At 46.9% G+C, this 24,031-nt stretch overlaps 1 protein-coding gene across 14 annotated transcripts in view; it reads left to right on the top strand.

The window, feature by feature from the left end:
- Positions 1–24,031, top strand: part of ZNF532 (zinc finger protein 532) — a 107,773-nt gene that overhangs the window by 77,742 nt on the left and 6,000 nt on the right. The window lies entirely within an intron of this gene.

The raw sequence follows: 24,031 nt of genomic DNA on the forward strand, positions 1-24,031 counted from the left end.
TTACACGTCCTGTAGACTATTGTGCGCGTTTCTGGATGTGGGTAATTGTTTTCTTTTTTTTTTAAAGATTTTATTTATTTATCAGAGAGGGGGGGTAGAGAGCGAGCACAGGCAGACAGAATGGCAGGCCGAGGCAGAGGGAGAAGCAGGCTCCCTACTGAGCAAGGAGCCCAATGTGGGACTCGATCCCAGGACGCTGGGATCATGACCTGAGCCGAAGGCAGCTGCTTAACCAACTGAGCCACCCAGGCGTCCCAATTGTTTTCTTTTGATATTGTTTAATTTGATTCGCATTATCCCATAATTCCTAGAAATTTGATTAGATCCAGGTTGAATTTTTAGATACAAATAGGTGCTACATTGTTTCTGTATAAAATCCTGAGGCACCTAATAGCAGCTGCTTTCTCTCAGTGATACTATGATCCATCACTGGGTTCCGGTACAGCATACTTTTAAAGAAACCACTTGAACTGCTTTAACTTAAGGCAGTAGAACCAAATTGTTTTCCTTGAGGAACCTGTGTAAAAAGTATCTAGGAATTGGCTTGTGATTAGTACATACTAGATACTTGAAAAGTCCATTAAGTGAGGGCCACCTGGATGGCTCAGTCGGTTAGGCATCTGCCCTTCGCTCAGGTCGTGACCTCAGGGTCCTGAAGTCAGCCCCGCAACAGGCTCCCTGCTCAGCCGGGAGCCTGCTTCCCCCCTCTGCTTCTGCCATCCCCTGTTCATGCTCCTGGATGTGCGGCATGCACTCACTCACTCTCTCTCTGATGCATAAATAAAATCTTTAAAAAAAAAAAAAGTTTGTTAAATTAAGTGTTCAAACATGACTTCATAATCTCATTGATACTGTTTTATTGGAGCAGCTCATATAGCTGACATGTCTTTATTTGGTCTGACACACTTAATTTATTCTCTCTTTGTGTAAATATTACTTACTTACAGAATATATATGGCTCCAGTAACACATGGCTTATGTTAATCATCTCAAGTTCAAGCTTGCCACATGGACTGTAACATCTCAGAATACTCTTGCAAATACTGGGCAGTTCTTGATGGGCAGTACTTGGTTAATCTCCTGTATGAATTCACTGCCCATAGTTATTTTGCCAAGCCTGATGTGCTGATTCTGGGAAAAAGCTTTTTTTTTTTCCTTGGAGCCAAACTGGATTTTACAAATACTAAAACAGGAGCAGACCTCAATCTAGTAGCCCACAGCTTTCATTATGTATACATTTGAGATTTTTGTATCCAGCTTGGAACATTTTAAAATTCTTTCTTTTCTTCTTCTTTTTTTTTTTAAACTGCCTTTATCTTGCACATCCAACAATTTTTGGATCTAGAATATAAGATGAAGGACAGCTCCAAGACAGATTTGGTGGGGGTAAATTTAACACTGACTCCGACTACCTGCTCTCGGACGGAAGCCGGTGCTGAGCTGGCGGGGGGGGGAGCGGGTACGCTGTGTGCAGCGCGTCTGTTTCCACTGGAGGCAGCCGTTCGTTCATCCAGAGGAAGTGTTAGGCTTAGTGGGATTTTGGGATTAGCTTTGAAGAAGCTGAGATGCCGCCTTCTGGAAGGAGGCAGATAGATTAGACTGCAGTGTCCGTGCTGCTCCCTCGTCCTCTGGAGAGAGCTGAAGGGAGGTGGGGAAGGGAAGGAAAGAAACGTCTTCATACGAACCAGTGAAATGAATGGAGGCCTGACCGTGCGTCAGAAACCAGGGACCAAGTCCTACCATGTGAACCAGCCTGGAACCCTGCACTCCCGGACAGCCCACCTACAGACTCCTCGTCTCTGTTCCCGTTCTGTTCTTCTTCCCTCCTGTCCAAATATTCATTTAACCCCACGCTTCAAATCTCCTGCCGTCTGCCCTTTTCTCTCTTCTTTCTGATGGCCATGAAGGCACCTTGCCAGCTTCACTTTTCCACTCCTGTCCCCCCCCCCCCGCCCTTGGTCACCTGTGGGTGTCAGCTCACCACACCCACCTTCCTTATTGTCAAGGCAACTGGACAAGGTTCGTCTTTACTTTGGCCGAAGCCTGACCCTCCCCTGCCCTCACCCCTGTATTTCGCATGATTGGCAGGTCTTCCTAAAAGCATCTTCTACCCTAAGTTTGAATACTGCTCTCCCTCCTGGGTTTTCTCATGGTTGCTGGAGTGCCCATCAGGTGTCTGTCCTGGAAACAGTCCCCCTTCTCTCTCTCGTGGGGATATTTCGGTTACTCTCGTGGCTTCACTTCCTGTATATATGTGCAGACAACTCCCACATCTCTGTCTCAGAAAGAAGAAACCAGCTGTGGTTTCTTGCCTGCATTCCAGTCCCCCAATCCAACCACTTTCTCAGCTCTTTCAGCTTCTTGGACAATTCACAGGCGCTCTCGGTCTGCCCGATGGGGAACCCAGGCTTGCCCCCAGTCCCCGGCTTCTGCTGCCCAAGGCCTGGTGTCCAATCTGGCTTGACACTTCCTTCCATCTTTGTTCAGGCCACTCTGGCTTCAGAGAGGCCTCCCTGAAGTGCGTTCCCACTGGCCTCAGCTGCCCGGTGGCTCCCCGGGTCTCTCCAATCTCCCCAGTCTCACGTGGGGTGCACTAGACAAATGAGACTGCTCCTGCCTGCTTCATTTATTTTTTAAAAAGATTTCATTTACTTACTTACTTGAGAGAGAGCACGCACGCGAGCATGTGAGCCGGCGGCAGAGGGGCAGAGGGAGAGGGAGAAGCAGACTTGCTTCGGACGCGGCGCTGCATCCCAGGGTCCCGGGATCGTGACCCGAGCCAAAGGCAGATGCTTAACCAGCTGAGCCACCCTGGGGCCCCTGCCCCACCTGCCTGAGACACTGTTCGCCCGTTCGTCTCTGGGGCTTTACAGCAGTGTGCTGCCCTGGTGCTGACTGCTCTTAGTCCTTTGGGTCTCAGCTTCGATCTCACCCCATCTGGAAAGCCTTCCTCGGCCCCTTCTCCTACGTGTTTCCAGGGCAGCCCGGGCTTCCCTTACCCTGACTCATCCCTCTGCGAAGGCTGCCTCTTACCGCTTTCTCCCAGTAGCTGCTTCATGCTTTCTTCCTCTTCAGTTCCCATCCGGAGCAACTGGGGGCCTTCTGTCCCTAGCCCACAGCACGCCGGTAAATAATTCTCGAATTAATGGATCAAGAATGAGTGCTGACTTGGACGACATCTTATCCCCCATTAGACTTAATTTCTTTTCTTTAAAATGGGAGTCATCACATATTTAGGGACCGCACAGTGTCGTGTGCCTAGAAGGAACCTAGAAGGAACTGCTGTGAGGTGATCAGTGGCCTCCAGTCCTTTTGGATTTAAGGTGAGACATAAATATGAAATGATGAGGGATTTGAAAATGGTATCTGGCTAAAGGTCCCAGGAGAGCAGCATAATTTTTTATTTCCACCAGGTGAGAAATTACTGGAAAGATCTGATTTCATCAGATTACCCAGTGAAATACCATTACGTAAATGTTCTGACCCAGAGCACTATGAAGGGATACTTCATTTTAATACTGTAATCATGCCTAAAAAAATAAATGTGTGTGTATATATAATTTTGAGAATAATGTGAGCACATTCTACCAACCACAGCGGTTTGCTTTAGTGTTACTGCTGCTAATACAGTTATTTTGGAGAAAAGGTTTTGCGATAGGAGTAAGCCTACTTGGCATAAATTAAAAACTCCTGTCTGGGTAATTCACCGCTGCTTTTTTAAGATGGCCTCTTTTGGTCTCAATAATTGTTTCTGATTTTTTTTTTTCTCTCTACTCAATTCCTATCCAAAAAATTTTTTACTAAAAATATTGTATGGAATTCCACATCAAAACAAAGATCTTCAGGAGGTTTGTCTTCAGGGTTCAAAACCATGGTTCCAGCTATGCTAGTTATTTATTTTTAGTAGCTAGTTTCTTTATTTCAGTAATGTATGTATATATATTTTTTACTAGTACACATGCACTATCCACTTCCAGTGGTTTTTAAAATTTTTTTAAAGTAATTTGTTGTAATTAGATATTAAGTCAAATAAATTTTTAAAAAGTGGGGGCAGATAATACATAAAAATCTACAGAGATGTAATAATTTAAGAACAATTTGCCACATTATTATTTTAGCCATTTAAAAAAGAGTAGTTAAAGCAGCCTGATTGGATTGATTGATTATCTAAGATTTTATTTACTTATTTGAAAGAGAGTGTGAAGCAGAGAGAGACCTCAATCTAGTAGCCCACAGCTTTCATTATGTATACATTTGAGATTTTTGTATCCAGCTTGGAACATTTTAAAATTCTTTCTTTTTTCTTCTTCTTTTTTTTTTTAAACTGCCTTTATCTTGCACATCCAACAATTTTTGGATCTAGAATATAAGATGAAGGACAGCTCCAAGACAGATTTGGTGGGGGTAAATTTAACACTGACTCCGACTACCTGCTCTCGACGGAAGCCGGTGCTGAGCTGGCGGGGGGGGGGAGCGGGTACGCTGTGTGCAGCGCGTCTGTTTCCACTGGAGGGCAGCCGTTCGTTCATCCAGAGGAAGTGTTAGGCTTAGTGGGATTTTGGGATTAGCTTTGAAGAAGCTGAGATGCCGCCTTCTGGAAGGAGGCAGATAGATTAGACTGCAGTGTCCGTGCTGCTCCCTCGTCCTCTGGAGAGAGCTGAAGGGAGGTGGGGAAGGGAAGGAAAGAAACGTCTTCATACGAACCAGTGAAATGAATGGAGGCCTGACCGTGCGTCAGAAACCAGGGACCAAGTCCTACCATGTGAACCAGCCTGGAACCCTGCACTCCCGGACAGCCCACCTACAGACTCCTCGTCTCTGTTCCCGTTCTGTTCTTCTTCCCTCCTGTCCAAATATTCATTTAACCCCACGCTTCAAATCTCCTGCCGTCTGCCCTTTTCTCTCTTCTTTCTGATGGCCATGAAGGCACCTTGCCAGCTTCACTTTTCCACTCCTGTCCCCCCCCCCCCCCGCCCTTGGTCACCTGTGGGTGTCAGCTCACCACACCCACCTTCCTTATTGTCAAGGCAACTGGACAAGGTTCGTCTTTACTTTGGCCGAAGCCTGACCCTCCCCTGCCCTCACCCCTGTATTTCGCATGATTGGCAGGTCTTCCTAAAAGCATCTTCTACCCTAAGTTTGAATACTGCTCTCCCTCCCTCCTGGGTTTTCTCATGGTTGCTGGAGTGCCCATCAGGTGTCTGTCCTGGAAACAGTCCCCCTTCTCTCTCTCGTGGGGATATTTCGGTTACTCTCGTGGCTTCACTTCCTGTATATATGTGCAGACAACTCCCACATCTCTGTCTCAGAAAGAAGAAACCAGCTGTGGTTTCTTGCCTGCATTCCAGTCCCCCAATCCAACCACTTTCTCAGCTCTTTCAGCTTCTTGGACAATTCACAGGCGCTCTCGGTCTGCCCGATGGGGAACCCAGGCTTGCCCCCAGTCCCCGGCTTCTGCTGCCCAAGGCCTGGTGTCCAATCTGGCTTGACACTTCCTTCCATCTTTGTTCAGGCCACTCTGGCTTCAGAGAGGCCTCCCTGAAGTGCGTTCCCACTGGCCTCAGCTGCCCGGTGGCTCCCCGGGTCTCTCCAATCTCCCCAGTCTCACGTGGGGTGCACTAGACAAATGAGACTGCTCCTGCCTGCTTCATTTATTTTTTAAAAAGATTTCATTTACTTACTTACTTGAGAGAGAGCACGCACGCGAGCATGTGAGCCGGCAGAGGGGCAGAGGGAGAGGGAGAAGCAGACTTGCTTCGGACGCGGCGCTGCATCCCAGGGTCCCGGGATCGTGACCCGAGCCAAAGGCAGATGCTTAACCAGCTGAGCCACCCTGGGGCCCCTGCCCCACCTGCCTGAGACACTGTTCGCCCGTTCGTCTCTGGGGCTTTACAGCAGTGTGCTGCCCTGGTGCTGACTGCTCTTAGTCCTTTGGGTCTCAGCTTCGATCTCACCCCATCTGGAAAGCCTTCCTCGGCCCCTTCTCCTACGTGTTTCCAGGGCAGCCCGGGCTTCCCTTACCCTGACTCATCCCTCTGCGAAGGCTGCCTCTTACCGCTTTCTCCCAGTAGCTGCTTCATGCTTTCTTCCTCTTCAGTTCCCATCCGGAGCAACTGGGGGCCTTCTGTCCCTAGCCCACAGCACGCCGGTAAATAATTCTCGAATTAATGGATCAAGAATGAGTGCTGACTTGGACGACATCTTATCCCCCATTAGACTTAATTTCTTTTCTTTAAAATGGGAGTCATCACATATTTAGGGACCGCACAGTGTCGTGTGCCTAGAAGGAACCTAGAAGGAACTGCTGTGAGGTGATCAGTGGCCTCCAGTCCTTTTGGATTTAAGGTGAGACATAAATATGAAATGATGAGGGATTTGAAAATGGTATCTGGCTAAAGGTCCCAGGAGAGCATAATTTTTTATTTCCACCAGGTGAGAAATTACTGGAAAGATCTGATTTCATCAGATTACCCAGTGAAATACCATTACGTAAATGTTCTGACCCAGAGCACTATGAAGGGATACTTCATTTTAATACTGTAATCATGCCTAAAAAAATAAATGTGTGTGTATATATAATTTTGAGAATAATGTGAGCACATTCTACCAACCACAGCGGTTTGCTTTAGTGTTACTGCTGCTAATACAGTTATTTTGGAGAAAAGGTTTTGCGATAGGAGTAAGCCTACTTGGCATAAATTAAAAACTCCTGTCTGGGTAATTCACCGCTGCTTTTTTAAGATGGCCTCTTTTGGTCTCAATAATTGTTTCTGATTTTTTTTTTTCTCTCTACTCAATTCCTATCCAAAAAATTTTTTACTAAAAATATTGTATGGAATTCCACATCAAAACAAAGATCTTCAGGAGGTTTGTCTTCAGGGTTCAAAACCATGGTTCCAGCTATGCTAGTTATTTATTTTTAGTAGCTAGTTTCTTTATTTCAGTAATGTATGTATATATATATTTTTTTACTAGTACACATGCACTATCCACTTCCAGTGGTTTTTAAAATTTTTTTAAAGTAATTTGTTGTAATTAGATATTAAGTCAAATAAATTTTTAAAAAGTGGGGGCAGATAATACATAAAAATCTACAGAGATGTAATAATTTAAGAACAATTTGCCACATTATTATTTTAGCCATTTAAAAAAGAGTAGTTAAAGCAGCCTGATTGGATTGATTGATTATCTAAGATTTTATTTACTTATTTGAAAGAGAGTGTGAAGCAGAGAGAGAGGGACAAGGAAGACCCCATGCTGAGTGACGAGCCCGACCTGGATCCCGTGAGGGGAAGATCGTGATCTGAGCTGAAACCAAGAGTTGGAGGCTTAACTAGCTGGGCCTCCTGCACACCCCAAAGCAGCCACATTTAGAAACGATTCTTAACTGAACTTCAGTACAGAGAAAGCAGAATAAAATCAATCACTTTCTAAAGCTGATATTATTGTTTTGTTATGGGCAGGTTGTAGCTGCCTTTTTAAATTACAGTGCTCTTTGAGGACAAGTTCTAAATCTGTTATTGTAGCTTCCATGGTTTGTGATGTTGCCCATTTGGAAAGGGGAATTGGTGTCAGTTGCGTCTAGGTTTGGACATTAAATAGTTTTTTTGATCACAGAAATCCTCTGATCTTCCCTGTGTCCTTGCTCTCAGATACAAAAACAGGAAGATGAGCTCGTCAGTATCATTATCCTGACGGTCTCGTCCCAGCCGTGAGTCCTTCCCCAGATAAATGTACAAATACACAGAATTCTATGTACAATTTTAGGGGCTCATGCACCGCCTGACAGTCTTTATTGATTGCTTTAGGGGTCTTCTAGGAACCTCAAATTAGGATCCCCTCAATGAGATAACATGAGGTCAGATCACACAGTCTGCACTTAGGTAACCTGATAGCAAGTTAAAAAGTGAAAGTTGCCTGTACTTGTCCGGATCTAGAAAATTATAGGCTGATCTGTGATAATTATTTATAGCCATTTGGTTATCTGCTGCCCTACACATTAAGAGATCATTATGGAACTTTTTTTCATAAAAGATTTTATTAAAAGGCTGGTTGCTGGGCTGCACCCCAGTGGTTTCTGATCCAGTAGGTTTGGGATGGAACCTGATGAGCTGCATTTCTTAGAAGTCTGCCCTTTGAGGGGCACCTGGGTGGCTCAGTGGATTAAAGCCTCTGTCTTTGGCTCTGGTCATGATCTCGGGGTCCTGGGATTGAGCCCTGTGTGGGGCTCTCTGCTCGGCGGGGAGCCTGCTTCCCCTCCGCCCCCCTCTGCCTGGCTCTCTGCCTACTTGTGGTCTCTGCCTGTCAAATAAATAAATAAGAAGTCTGCCCTTTGAGAGCCCCTCCCCCCCCATTTATCCTGTGTGGCAGTAAAATCCCCTAGAGCTCACTGATTTTTGCAGGAAGTTTATTCTTGCACATGTAGTTTGCTGTGAGTTTTGGTACTTCAGTGGGGCAGCTGTCCTTCCACTGATGACTCAGTGATCAAGGTGGTTTCTTTCAGTCCCGCCCTCTCCACATAGGGGTCATTGTAGGGCCGGGGGTGTGTGGGGGGGGTACGTACGGACTGGAGAATCCATCCGGTCCTTACACGCCCTTATTCTGGATGTGACACGCAGTGCATCATTGGTCAGAAGGAGTCATGTGACCAGCCCCAGTTGTAGCCGACAGAGAAGTGTGTGGTCCTGTGTGCACCGAAGGGGAGGGAAGGGCAAGCAGTGTTGATCACACCTGTACTGTGGCTGCCGAATGACCTGGGGTGCTCAGGGGCCAATTGCGCCCACTTCAGATGGAAAGGAGGCGAAGTCAGAGATGCAGAGAAGGAACTAGGAGATGTGGCACTCTGAATTCAAAGATGAAATGACAAGTGGGCGACTCATTTCCATGTCTGAAATTTACTGACGATTCCATGAGGGACAGAAAATGAAGAAAAATAAAATGCCTTTGAGAAAGATTAATAAGTTATTTAGAAAATGTGACTCAAATAAGAGTATATTATTCCAAATTTTGGTTTTGGCCAGAATAGATGCTTTTTTTTGTTTGTTTGTTTGGAGTCTTAAGAAGATTTGCTTTTAGGGTGAAATGTCTGTATGTGGTCAGGGGTCTGTTATAGCCACTTTAGGAGGCATTTTTTTTTTTAAATTTTATTTATTTATTTGACAGACAGAGATCACAAGCAGGCAGAGAGGCAGGCAGAGAGAGAGAAGGAAGCAGGCTCCCCGCTGAGCGGAGAACCCGACGCGGGGCTCCATCCCAGGACCCTGAGATCACGACCCGAGCCAAAGGCAGAGGCTTTAACCCACTGAGCCACCCAGGCACCCCAGGAGGCATTTTTCTATAAAATCACCGGAGGTTTCTCCAAACAAGGGTGAAGACTGCAAGTACTTATTTGCATACACCTAGTTATGTAGTCTAAGAAAAAGACCCGCCTTTCTGTTAACTTCTCTTACTGCCGCGCTGCGCATGTTTTCTGATTACACTGTGGGACAGGGCATGTTACCACACACCCTGTTGGGTGTTAAGTGTAAAACCCCAAATCTGGGGATGTACAATAAAATTAATATACAGAGTGGTAGGCCGGTGTGTAAATGTTTTGAGCCCCAGTAACTGGACCGGTGGGCTTGCCTCTGGAAGTCTGTTAGGATTTAGGCACTGGTGGGGCCTGAGCCGGAGCTGCTGGGAGCCCCCGTTGGAGGGTCCAACTGCCCTGTGATCAGAGCCCGGGAGCTGGTAACAGAGCTTGCGGGTAGACCCCCACCCAGCTGCGGATCTGGTCTCTTCAGAGTACAGTACAAGTCTGTGTGTCCTGCGGGGACCCTCCCTGTGTGTGTTTAAGGTGGAGTGCAGTGCCCTTGTCACGTGCACCTTCTCCACACCTGCTCCGCTGTGCCTCTCCTTGTGGTTCCAGCCATAGAGAGCTGCCCGAGGGCCCTCAACGTGCACCTTTCTTCCTGGACTCATTGCGTGGTGTGCTCGGGTAGACCGGATTCAGCTAGTCGCGGCTGGTAGAAGTGGCCGAGCCTACTTGGCCCCTTTCTATTTCTCCATGTACCTGTGACTGCTGCAGTCCAGGCCAACGTGGAAATCCGGTCTTCATTGTGTTCTGCCTTTGACCCTCTGTGATCTCCTTGAGGGCAGGGCACTCCCGGTGCGTAAAAGGAGGAGCCCGTCGTACTGTGGAATGAATGAAAGCGCACAGGAGGCCTGCAGTGGTGCGCTGGTTATTTAGGCTGTTGTGACCCTCAGTGTGGCCCAGTCAGGGGCGCTGCAGAGACCACGTTGTACCTTTGCACTTGAAGTAGGGCGCCCACGGTGCTCTTCTCAAAAGCCCGCCCCCAGCAAGGCGCGCAAGCAGCTGCTGGTTCGAGCTGGGTGCTGCCCACCACCACGGAGATGTTTAGGGACAGCTGGGCCACTGTGGGACCTTGCCCGCAAGGCCTGATCTCTCTCATTTCGGAGTCTGAGGAGGATGCCTCGGACTTTTCCTATTTATCACTAGAGGCTAAGGCAGTTAAAGCTCCCTGGAGGCTAGGCGGGTGCTGCTGCTGAACAGGAGAAAGACGATTCTTGGCTTGTCTGCTTCGGGTGCTGGGAGCTCAGTACCAGGCCCTGCTGGCTTAAGAAGCTTTCTCATGGAAAAGATCGCCTGCAGCCAGAGGCTTAATTCCCTCACTGCCACAGACAGAGCAGTTTCCATTCTGTCTGCTTCCACCGCCCCAGACTGATGGCTGCCACAACCCTTCCTCTTATCTGTCAAAGCTCTGCCCCTTCCTGTGCCCATGGGGCTCGGGGAGGAGAGTGGTTTCCTCCCAGACTTGAAGTTCCCAGATCTGCTCTGGGGTTAGGTTTCTCCGTCCAATCAGTGCTGAACATGGTCATTAGGCTTTAGAACATTGGTACGATGTTTGGATCTGCTGTATTATGTGGGGAGACTTATGTTCCTGTCCAGGATTGCAGCATGGATTTGTAATTTCTTTCGGAAAGTACATCCCTAAATCCAAGTGGCAGACCAGATTTTTAGATTTTAAGAATTTAGCGTAGGAGGGGCGCCTGGGTGGCTGTCATTAAGCATCTGCTTTGGTTCAGGTCATGATCCCAAGGTTCTGGGATTGAGCTCCGCGTAGGCTCCCTGCTCAGCGGGAAGCCTGCTTTTCCCTCTCCCACTCCCCCTGCTTGTGTTCCTTCTCTGCTGTCTCTGTCACTGTCAAATAAATATGATCTTAAAAAAGAAAAGAAAAGAATTTAGTATAGGATTCTGTGTCTAAGTTGATACTTCTTCCAAGCCCTGAGCAAGCAGAAAACAATTTCTGCATACCGTTAAGTGGGGGGTGGTGAAAGAAAGAAAAGCCATTCTAGCCATTATTGACTTCTAAGGGACCCTAAAATGGCTCTAGAAGGTAACTGAGAGCTCACGAAACCCCACTCAGTTCAGTTAGTAGACTGGAAGACTTGAGACCCAGAAGGACTGTCGCCGTTTTCAGACTTTAACTTGTGCCGCAACGGCTAGAACCCAGCAGCCCCTCCCTCCACCTCAAGGTCGGAGTGTGGGGTCTCCAGGTTAGGGGTGAGAACAGATCTTATTTGGCAGAAGAAGAGCCAGTGCCCCAGGGGAGACGAGCAAGGAAGAAGATTCTGCTGCTTGATTCCATAATTCATTAATTCAGCAAGCCCCATGGCTTTTCCTGTGTCCACTGCCCGCACTGCTGTATGGACACCTTTGGAAGGGCCGTCAGGGGAGAAAGTGGGACTCTGTGTGCACAGAGGCCTTTTCTCTTCAGAGCCCTTCAGAGCCGAGGAATTGTAAGGCTGGAAAGCAGCACCAAGCAGGGATGCTGCAGGGTCACGCAGTCTGGGACCTTCAGCCTGAGCAGTCGATGGTGCCAGGCCGCGGGACCTCATCAGTACGTTTCACCAGACAGCCAGGAGCGTTAGCGTGTGCTCGAGGCCTGGAGTCAGTGGGTTTTAGTCGTAGCTCGTGGGATCTCTGTGCCTGCTTGTTGAGCGTAGTTACAGACGTCTAACAGATGATCGGATAAAAACCAGTGATTATCTGGAAGAGGGATGTCTAGTTTCTTTTGTCTTCTGATTTGTGGAAATAAATGATCGCAGAGGGAGCCAACTCTAGTCTTCAGACACTATGTTTTAGTATCTTTATTCTGTAATAATATTTGTACTTTTGTAACAGTGATTGGAGGGGACATATCGTTCACAGTGACTTTTTTCCTACTCAGGTTGCTTTTTAAATCAAAAGGGCAAAAAAACCACTGAAACCCACTGTATTCTTTCTTGTGGTCCCTCTTAAGGACTGGATTCTCTGAGAACAGAGACAATAGAGAAATAATGTGTCCCCCATCTATACGCATGTATTTGAGGAAACAGAGGCTGAGAAGATGGGGAGCGAAGCTGGACCAGACCCAGAAGAAGCTGGCAGCAAAGGTCTTCTCGTACTCATGTGGCCTTTGAGTCCGAATGTCGTAGAGTCAGTGAAATGTAGCCACGCACAGCCCATGGCGCTGTCGCTGCTGTTTCTCTCATTGTGAGTGGGAAGGATGGGAAATAGCAGGGCTGCTTGGGGAGGACCTCACTCGTGGAGGCGAGTGGGTCTGCTGACAGGGAAGGGTCACGGGGTCTGTTTGGGTCTGTGCGCGGGAGCCCCGGAGCTCCACTGCATGTCCCCACTGGTCCCTTGTGGTAGAAGCAGAGGCCCCAGGCTGACACGTACCCGTGGTGACCCCGTGACACCCCAGCAGGCATTGTGGAGTTCCGGCGCCACGATCCTGGCAGCCTGTCAGAGTGTCTGTCATTCGCTTGGCGTCCGCCTTGCCCCCGGCCCCAGGGTCTGATGTGGCTCCGGGCACAGAGACTGCCGTGGGACACGTTTCTTTCCTGTCTGCTCTGGGTTTGGCTTTTCATCACTCTGCCTCAGTCACGGCTCTGGGTTTTCCTGTTTTGGTTGTACGACGTCATCCACATACCGCCTAGTCCTGCAACCAGAAAGTTAGAAGACTGGTTTTGGTTTCGTTTGTTGTTGTTTTATGTTTTTACTTATTTTCTTTTTAAAGATTTTATTTATTTATTTATTTATTTAAAAGATTTTATTTATTTATTTGACAGACAGAGATGACAAGTAGGCAGAGAGGCAGGCAGAGAGAGAGGAGGAAGCAAGCTCCCTGCTGAGCAGAGAGCCGGATGTGGGGCTCGATCCCAGGACCCTGAGATCACGACCTGAGTCAGAGGCAGAGGCTTAACCCACTGAGCCACCCAAGTGCCCCTTATTGTTATTTTAAAGCTTTATATATTTAATGAGAGAGAGCGTGTGCACAAGCCTGTGCAAGCTGGGGGAGGGGGCAGAGGGAAAGAGAATCGGAAGCAGGCACCACACCCAGTGCAAGCCCGATATGGGGCTCGGGGCTTGATCTCTCCTGCCTGAGATCGTGACCTGAGCTGACATCAGGAGCCGGATGCTTAACTGCCTGAGCCACCCAGACGCCCCTTGTTTGTTGTTGTTTTTAAGCGAGCATAGCAACTAGCTATGGCCGCCGTGGCCTCAGTGACCTAGAGACAGTACTGTGATCCTGGCGGTCCCCAGGACATAGCCTGAGCATGCCGTAGGAAAAACAAACCCTTCTTACTTAGCGTTCCAGCTTGTTTTTTTCCTGGATTGATCACCTACTCTGTTAACTAGATTTGGTTCTGACTTGAGACTTGGCTCTGTTTTCTCCAAGAGTGTAAGACCATGGTCTAAATCAGGGTTCTCAAACTATGGTTCACAGGCTGGCCACCCATTTTGTAAATAATTTATTGGAACACAGCCACACCCACTCATTTATGTATCATTGTGGCTGCTTTTGAACTGCAAGGCACAGTTGAGTAGTTGCAACAGACTTTATGGCCTGCGAAGCTTAAAATATTTACTGTCTAGCCCTTTACAGAAAACGTCTGCCAACCTCTGGTCTAAATTTATACTCTGTGTTTAAATATTTCCCCAAAACCACTCCGTTCCAATTTGTAGAAACTTGGATGGTTCAGTACTCAAGAGATTGTTTTTCTTGATGATTTCAGACATATGTAGTCTGAGTTTCCTATGCTGTGCTCAGCTCACTACCCATTTATTTGTATATTCTGGGATGTAGTGAGACCGGAAGATCTCGCTTGTGTCCTAGACATTAAATTCACAGTGAGGACTTTAGAATTTACGACCTACAGTATTCCACACTTAGGGGAAGTCTACCTGCCTATGTAAAAAAACATTTCTCTAGGACAGTGTGGGTGGCTTGGATAAGCCGGTTTGCTGCTTAGAACTTCTCCTCGGGGTGCCTGGGTGGCTCAGTCGTTTAGGGTTTGCCATTGGGCTCCCTGCTCAGCAGGAGGCCTGCTTCTCCCTCTCCCACTCCCCCTGCTTGTGTTCCCTCTCTCACTGTCTCTGTCAAATAAATAAAGTCTTAAAAAAAAAAAACAACCCCACAACTTATCCTCTATAACTGTAGGTGGTATCTTATAAATGGAAAGGGAGGGCCCAGTTTTGGGGCACACACTGACGATATTTGGATCTAAAATGAATCGATGAAGACAGTGAAATCTCTATGAAGCATTATTTCTTTTATATATAACCTGGTGAAAAGTTTCAGGATCTCTCAGTGAAAATTATACTTTTATTCATGTAATACATACACTGAGGATATTACATACTTCTTTAGTGAATTTCTTTTTTAAAAAGCAAGTTTCTTGGGTTGTAATTAATATGCAATCTTAGTACATTTCTATTCTATAGAAAAGCTCGTTTATTTTATGGGAGACGTAGTAGACTCTAGATTTTTTTTGGCCTGTTCAGGTTATCAATCTATACAGTTTCTCTTTTTCAGTCCTTGCTTTATCTGGGCACTTGCATATTACAGGGACGAGGCACTATTCTGAAACTATTTAGAACAGGCCGTTCCTTCGTACTTTGGGAATGTTTAGCTTTCATCATGTTTGTTCTTCTGTGTGTATCCTTTTTTTAAAAATTCTATAAATATTTACCAAGTTGCACAGCATTTGTTATGCTAAAGAAGAAATGATAATAGTTCTTGTCCTACAGATGCTTACAGCTGGGTATAAAAAAGCATAAATATTTTTAAAGCTGCCGCTAGTGTGGGCCTTAGAGGAATCACAGGGTGGACTGTAGTTAAAACTAAGGGAAAGGGGCTTCCCGTTCAGCTTTCTGCTCAGGCTTTCTGAGGCTCTGACCAGAGCAAGTGAAAATACAGCACAGGCTTAAAAGAGGTCGGAGGAAGATGGAGTCAAATTAAAAATTAAAGTTGCATGTGATACGTGGACAAGAAGAATTAGAGTCGCCTCTGAGGCCCATGGAAGCAGGGGTTTGAGCATCACTGTTTCTTGGTGAATTGGCCGGGGCTGGGGGATGCCCGGGAAGGCTTCACAGAAGAAACACTACCTTGCGAGACACCTGGGTGGCTCAGTCAGTTAGGTGTCTGCCTTCGGCTCAGGTCATGATCCCAGGGTCGTGGGATCGAGTCCCGCGTTGGGCTCCTTTCTCAGTGGGAAGCCTGCTTCCTCCTCTGCCTGCTGCTCCTCCCCTGCTCATGCTGTCTCTCTCTGCCTCTCTAACAAATATATAAATAAAATCTTTAAAAAAAAAAGAAAGAAAGAAAGAAAGAAATACTATCTTGCTATGTACCTGGTGGATGCTTGGGAGGAATTCACCCAGTGTATGAGCGGAGGAGGGGTGTGGCCCAGCGCCCCACGACATCCTAAGTGATGGCTGAGAAGTCGTTCCAGAGTGTGATGCCCTGGAAGGCTATGGTCGAGGTTGGGATTGGCGAGGTAGGCAAGTCCAAAGACATCTGCCCCTGAAGGTACAAAGAAGAGGAGAGCTGGCCGAAGGGGCCAAAGGTTGGAGTGGGTCTTGAGGAGAAGGAAGGCTGTCTTTGAAGGGCAAGGGAGGAAGGCGCCGTTGTCTTCAGAAGATGTGATTTGAGTGGCTTTGAATGCAGCATTTACGAAGTTCTAGGAGATGCAGTCAGGAGTGGTGCGCAGAGGATTAGATTGTGGACGGTCTTGAAAGCCAACAAGTGGGGCGCCTGGGTGGCTCAGTGGGTTAATTGTCTACCTTCGGCTCAGGTCATGATTCCAGGGTCCTGGGATCGAGCCCCGAGTCGGGCTCTCTGCTCCTCGGGAAGCCTGCTTCTCCCTCTCCCACTGCTTGTGTTCCTTCTCTTGCCACGTCTCTCTGTCAAATAAATAAATAAAACCTTTAAAAAATTAAAATAAAAAAAAAATAAAAAGGAAAGGAAAGCCAAGAAGTTTGGATTTTTTTCTCACACCCAAGGAGAGACAGGTGATGAAAACCCCTTCATCCTGCCCTCTGCGGTTACAAGGGTGACTCTGTGGCCCCTTGAGGCCCACCCCTCTGCCTGTGCGCTCCCTCCAGCCCCTTCTCGGGCCACTGGAGGGCTTCACCACCACACTCGTCCACTGTCCCCTGCATCTTCACTTTTTCCCAGATTCTCAAAATCCTAAGGTTCCCTATGGTGCCTCTTACCCTGACTGAATGGCCTTCCCAACCCATTCGCCTGTTACCTTTTCCCTCTGCTCTGCTTTACAGCCCACATCCCTGAGATGGCTCTGAACCCCTGCGCTCCCCACCCCCCTCCCGCTGAGGCGACCCTGTTACTGCCCCCACAGAAACTCCTCGACTAGTTCTGTAGGTCGAGCGAGGGACTTGGGCCCGGGGGTCTTGGCTTTCTCAGTGCTGTCGTTTGAGTTGAAGCAGTTGTCCGCTAGGTCCTTCTGAATGAAATGCTTTCTCTGCTAGCTAGGCCTCTGGGTTCTCATCCTGCCTCACCGGTAGCTTTTTTGGGTCTTTCTCCTCTTTCCAGCCTGTAAATGTTGATGTGCCCTTTATTCTCAGAAACCGCTCATCCCGGCCCATGACTTTAAATGCCATCCACAGTCGGCCAGCTCACAGAGTTGTCTGTGGCCTGGACCGCTCCCCTGAGTTGCGTACTTGAATCTAACCACTTAGTTAGCGACTCTGCTTAGATCTCCAATGGGCTTCTTAAATTCAATGTATCCAAAATATAATTCTTGATTCCTCTCCTTCCCTAAACCTGCTTCTCTCCTACTTTCCTGGTCAGTAACTGGTAACTGTTCTGCTTGACGCCCTTCTCTCTCTCCTTTGTCATCCACCGTCAGCCCGTCCACAGACCTACCTTTGTGATGTACACCAAATCGAATCACTTGTCATCACCTTGACTTTCCAAACCCACAGCACTTCTTCTGTCCCCTGGATTGTCACAGATAGTCTCCTCACTGGTTCACTAGAGAACGATAAGTGGCTCAGGAATGTCTAGATAGATGTCCAGGTCTTAAGGAAAAACAAAACAAAGTGCAGTACAGTCTTTTATCTGCCATTTTGGTAGAGTCAAATGGTGATCTGTAAGACTTTTGGCAAATAAGCCCTGACTTACAGCAATAGGGGGTTCCTTTTTGAGGACAGTTTGGCAAGAAGTGTCGAGCCTTGACATTTTTCATGGTTTCTAGACTAGAAAGACTTTCAGAAATTCCTATCACAGAAGTAGTTGGTTGACGACAGAAATTTTTGCCCATAATTACTGAAGATTTGAAACAACCTAAATCATTAATGAGAGATAGTTAAATAAGCTGTGGCCCTTTTATACAACAGAATACTATGTTGTGTTAAGAAAAACACAGGAACGTCAAAATATGCATAGCTGTGTGTGAAAAAAATCACGTTACAATACATGTACATTAATACATTAATATACGTGTTAAGATGTATAACATAGACTCTTAAATGCACATGAATGTGGATTTGGAAGAGAAACAGGAAGGAGATATAGCTGGAGATTGACAGTAGTTACTGTAGTCAGTGACATTCGAGGCAGTCTATTGTCTCATCTATTTTCCAATAAGTGTGATTTTTATAATTAGCAACAATAAGGGAAAAAAAGGAAGACTGGGTTACCTGGATGCACCATATATACTTCTCTTTGAAATGGAAGCTGCCGAGGGGCGCCTGGGTGGCTCAGCCCATTAAGCGTGTGCCTTGGGCTCAGGTCATGATCCCGGGGTTCCTGGATCAAGCCCCATGTTGGGCTCCCTGCTCGGCTGGGAGTCTGCTTCTCCCCCTTGCACTCCTCCTGCTTGTGCTCTCTCTCTCTCTCTCTCTCTCTCTCAAATAAATAAATACATAAATACATAAAATCTTTACAAAGGAAAAACGAAGTGGAAGCTGGGGCAGGAGTTCCTTCCCCCAGTCCCTTTGTCCCCACCCCCCTGGCCACAGCAAGCAGTACACCTGTCTGCGGTCCGCGCCTTCTCTCCAGTCCTGCAGGAAGACTTGTCCTTCCTTCCTGTCTGGATTCTCCCTGCCCTCTGACCCCTCTCGCCTCTGTCTTCAGTAGCTTGGTTTGTCCACCGGCTCTTACCAGAACCGACTTGGGCAGGTCTGCCCCGGCCTCGGGCAACAAGCCGTGCTGGCTGTGTGTCCAGCGCGAGACCCGAAATGTGCTCCTCTAGTTTACTTTCTAGAACCTGCTTATATTTTTCCAGTAGATAACTGTGTTTTCAGTTATTCTTTCCTTGACTGATTCACACGGCAAACATTCGCGGAGCACTTTCTGTGTGCGGAATGCCAGGGGTACAGAGATGAGCGATTTACGGCTTCGGTTTTCCGGGCGCTCGCTCGGCACCGAGATGCCTCCTGAAATAGAAACGCAAAACCAGAAACTCGGGGAGTTCCAGGTGTTTCCTCGGAGGGAGAGGGACACTGTATAAGTAGGTTGTCTTGTCCACTGAAAGTCTTACCTTCACACTCTCTCAGAGAAACGCACGTGACCGCACAAGGAGGTCCTCCTGGCTGCCCTGCGGGACCGCCTCGGGGAGGGCGGCAGAGCAGCTGGCAGGGGCGGCCGTTCGGGGAGACGGTGGACAGTTTCCTGCTTATTCCACCCTGGCGCTCAGTCATCTCACTCCCAGGGAGAAATAAGGGCATATGTTGACGCCAAACCCTGTACGTGCCCGCTTGCAGGGGCTTTAATTCCTAAGTCCCCAAAGCTGGGAACAACCTAGATGTCACTCAGTGGGGGAGCAGATAAACGGAGAGCGCGCGGCGGTGGCGCGGAGCGCGGCCCCCGGGGTGGGAAGGGACGGGCTGCGCATGCGCCCAGCGGCCCGGCTGGATTGCACGTGTTCTGCCGCGAAAGGAGCCGGACTCCATGAACCACGCGCTAGAGTACACGCTTCCATCCGCGGGACGAAGGGAGGAGACAAAACGAGGGGAGAGGAAAGAAGACACAGCAGTGGGTGCCCAGAGCTGTAAAGGGGCACATGGGAATTTTAGGGCTGATGCAACTGTTCTGTCAACTTTGGATCTATTTGTCGACATTTCTAGAATCATACGTGAAAAACCGTGGGTTTTACATTGTATGAGTTATACCTCAGTACATCTGGCTGAATTTTTCTTTTTTTCTGAGGCAACAGAAGAACATCTTTTTGCTACGGGCTATATTCACATTTTCCCACAATCTAAACAATATGAAGGCATCGGGCAAAAAGCCTCATTCCTACCCTTGCCACCCACCAGCGCCAAGTGTCTTATGTATCTTGAAGCGTCTCTGTGCAGGTATCCTCAGAGATGCATACCTGTTCCTGTTTTTATTTCTTTACCACGCAGATCGCAGCTCACGAATCTGATTTTCCGCACCAGCTGCTTCTCCATGTAGTGTATGTTTTATAGTGCATCAGGATCTGCTATTCTTTTCCACAGCTGCAAGGCAAGAATGTAGCAGTCGGTGTGCATATAATTCATTTAACCAGCTCTCCCTCGGTGGAGCCAGATTTTTTCCCGTCTTTCCCCATCACACGCAGTGCTGCCCCAAAGAACCTTGTCTACACTGCCTGTCCTGCTGTAGCGCTTCTGTTGGGAGCAGATCCTCTCATGCATTTGATCTCTCAGGAACATTTGGAGCCTAACATAAATTTTCAATTTGCACATGTGTGTTATCACCCTTGAGAAACACTAGGTGAGCGTAGAAAACCGTGGAACGGAGTCACGTAGGAATACACAAAACACGCATGCGCTCACCTCAGACTGCCGTCAGCGACTTCCTCTCCCCATGGAGTCACACTGGTGCTCACCCCAGGTTACGCCTTCCCTCCGACCCTCCTATCTCCAGTAATCCTCCTTCCTCCGCTTCACAAAAGCCCTGCAAGCCGCAGCCCCCGGTGCGCCCTTCCCAGGCATCCTGCTTGAGTCCGTGCTCTGCCATTTTTACTAGGTGTGTCACTTGACAGGGTTTGAGTGTTACGCCCCAACTTCATTTTTGCCGGAAGCCATGTGTTTTTTCTTGCTTGATTTTGTGTCGTGCAAATGACCCATGATACATGTGAACTGACCATAAGGCGTGCGGGTGTATCTGTAGACTAGAATTCCAAGTGAAGAAGGGCCCGCGGTTTTAGGAGTTCTGTCCAGTGGGATTACTGCTGTGATAGGCTGAAGTTTATACAGGTGGTTGGGGTTTTCCTTTTTCGTAAGAAGTGTTTAGGATAGAGCTGGAGGGTGTGTTGTCATCATGGCTTGGGAATCATTCTGCTCCCTTTCGTCCTGAATCTGTGGGGCGGGAGGGTTGGATGTCTGATTGGAGTTGAGGAAGCTCTTTGAGTCATTGGGAGGCCGATAACCTCTTGGAAACAAGAATCGCAGAACAAGGCCAAGTGCATGTCTGGCCAGCGGAATGTCTCCCTCTACTTCTTGAGAGTCTCCTGAAACAGAAAGAGGGCTTCAAGCCAAGACACAAGGAGGGACTAGCTATCAGAATGGGAAGTGTCCGGTGTGTGAGCCCATGACATTTCAAACACATTCACCAAGTACTACCCAGAAAGAATGGCCTGCAGAGGTGTTGTAAATCCCAGAGCTCAGAACTTGAGCCCAGAGTGAGGGCCCTTGGAAAGCAAATGCTAAGAGGAGCTGATGCTTTCTTTCCTAAAGAATGTGAAGGCAGAAGAGTCAACAATCGGAGGTTAGGGAGAACGATTATTTGGTATTTAAAGTTTTCAAAAATGTTCAGACTCTCCCAGCTGTGCTTCCACTGCTTCCTCAGAGAGTTCTATTTAAAAACAAAATAACTCATAATTGAGTAGGAAAACCTGACTGCCGGAAGCCCACTCAGGGCCCTGGTTCCCTCAAAATCCGCTCGTACTACTGGAACTGGAGGAGGTAAATGACCTTATCAGTCTTGAAAACCGAGTGACGATAGACTGTGCTTTTTCAATACAGTTGTTTTTCCCCCATTTTTGTTTGGTTGATAAAATTGCTTTCTGTGTCAGAAAGTGGCTTCAGTATTGTAATACTGAAGAGGTAGAAGTTAGGAAAATAAATTAGATACAGCACCTTTGAATAAGTTAGTATTTAAAATTTAACAAAGAAGGAAGTAATTTGTTTTCTTAGGTAATGGGAATGTGGCAGTCTGATCTGGAGACTGGTGTTTAAGCCTGTGATTTTCTTGTCACCACTGATTTTGAAACCCTGCTCCATTGTTTGGGGATTGCATGGCTCGTTTCTGCATTTTTTTTTTTTTTTTCCATAAAGACGTTGGAGAAGAAGAGTATCTCACACATTGTCAACTCTTTTTGAAAATAGTAATTACTGATTTATCTAAGCTGCTTTCATTTAATGTGTTACCTACTGAGGACTTCTTGACTGATATTTCTCTATTAAAATTTTGATTTGATATTAATATCATGACACCATAACAGGAAATGGAATTTCAAACCCTTCATCTTAATGGAGAATCCATTTGCATTCCTCCGAGGCCTCTTGCCCTGTTGGATGGTTGGAAAGCTGTATGTCTGCTCTCCACTTACTTTATGGTTATTTGCTATAACTGTCTTATTTTTAGAAAAATGTCTTGTGTTTTAACTCTTCCAGGATCTTAACATTGTCCATCTTATAGATAAAAAATTCTGCAGGAGTTAGATATTAATAGATATTTCAGTACCTTTTTTGAAACACAGGACTACTCATGCCTGACTGTTCTTAAAACTCTTTTCTTTAAAAAAAATTTTTTTTAAGTTTGTTTTTTTTTTTTTTTTTTTTTTAATTTGACAGAGAGATCACAAGTAGGCAGAGAGGCGGGGCGGGGTGGGGGAAGCAGGCTCCCTGCTGAGCAGAGAGCCCCATGTGGGGCTCGATCCCAGGACCCCAGGATCATGACCTGAGCTAAAGGCAAAAGCTTAACCCACTGAGCCACGCAGCCGCCCCTTAAAACTCTATTCTGAAGAACCTGAGTGTGGCTCAGAGGGATTAGCTGGTTATTCCTTTGTTTCCCATCCTCCCCGCCGCCCCGAGATTATTCTCATAATATCCCAGATCACACGCTTAGGAAAACGATCAAAGCAGTGGCAGGACTCCCATCTTCAGCATGGAGAAGAAACTTCCCCTCTGTCTAGGTTTTTGAGCACTTACACACCAATGTGTTTCATTTAAAAGACAGTAGTTTCCACTTTTAAAATGAAAGTGGATATGTAACTTTATCCTTATTCACAAAAGAATACTTAATGAGGATTTCTCTGTGCCCCAAGGACTGTGCTCTCTCTTTCATTCCCTACCCCTCCCCGCTTTCCCAGCACCCTCTGAGGAAGGAACTGGGGCAATCCCCAACTCTAAGTTCGGGGATTGGATGTTTGTGGAGAAACTTCCCCAGGATCACACGACACGGTTTGACTTGTGAGCAGTAGAGAGAAGGCAGCAGCCCATTCCTGGGTCACCAGAGCCAAGCTCCGGCACTTAAATAGATAGGTTGGCTTACCAGTTTGAGTAAGGGCATATTTATCACGTGATGGGTGTAAAAACATTGTTTAAAAATATTTATCATGGGGCACCTGGGTGGCTCAGTGGGTTAAAGCCTCTGCCTTCAGCTCAGATCATGATCTCAGGGTCCTGGGATTGAGCCCCGCATCGGGCTCTCTGCTCAGTGGGGAGCCTGCTTCTTCCCTCTCTCTCTCTGCCTGCCTCTCTGCCTACTTGTGATCTCTGTCTGTCAAATAAATAAATAAAATCTTAAAAAGCAAATAAAAATATTTATCACTTCTTTAATCACTTTGCCCGCATTTGCTGCTTACCTCTTCTTATTGTCAAAAATAGTGGCATTATTTCACACGAGACCTTGTTCATCATTCTTTAGCCTGATTGTCCAGGAGGCTCCTGCCAGATGCTCCATTCACGAGGCTGGCAGTTACTTCTTGATCTGATTTCCTTGTGAAACGACATTGGTTGATTCCAGACTGCAGTGCGGACAGTACCCAAAGAATGTGTTTTAGGGTTAAGCTGCCTAATTTTGCTTCAGAGTTTCCTCATGAGAATCTTTTGAATTAACACAAGTATCATCATAGCCAAAGTCGCTTTTCACTTTGACTTTTGTATCTCTTGAGATCTTTCTCTGGCCCTCTCACTGCCCCTCGGCCCCTGTGCACACTCGGCCTTGCACACGTGCACACACACGCCGGAGACACTAGTGGTGGCTTGTATGAAGTGGTTTCACATTCTTGTGTTCTTGGAATAACTAAATGGTATTATTCAAGAGGCCTTTTGGAAAACTCTTCTCTTATGGTAGGAATCGTTCATCGGTGAGGTGGGCGGGGACTCACGATGTTGAAAATCAGCTAGAGATTTAATTGAAAGTGGCGCAATGGATGAATTAACATTCTTTCTGGATCTGTAGCAAATTAATGGTTTTTATCTGGTATTTATTGAAGTGTTCTGCTTTCATATAATGTCTACTATATGATATGGTAAAAATAATATGTCTCTTTTGCAAAGAAAACGTGATGTTTTGATGTTTCAAAAATGCAGGGGTTTCTGCTGAATCAACACTGTAAGCGTTTTGAGAAAAAAATGTAATATTTTACTCTTAAGATAACGTTTCTCTCATTCTCTAGAAATTAATTAGCCCCTGCGTGGTTACCCCAGCCTTGGCCCTCCTTTTTATTACATTTTAAGAAGAATCTTTTT

Source organism: Mustela putorius, unplaced genomic scaffold (assembly GCF_011764305.1).
Source record: "Mustela putorius furo isolate JIRA1106 unplaced genomic scaffold, ASM1176430v1.1 tig00003858_pilon_pilon_pilon, whole genome shotgun sequence".
Taxonomy (NCBI): Eukaryota; Metazoa; Chordata; class Mammalia; order Carnivora; family Mustelidae; genus Mustela; species Mustela putorius.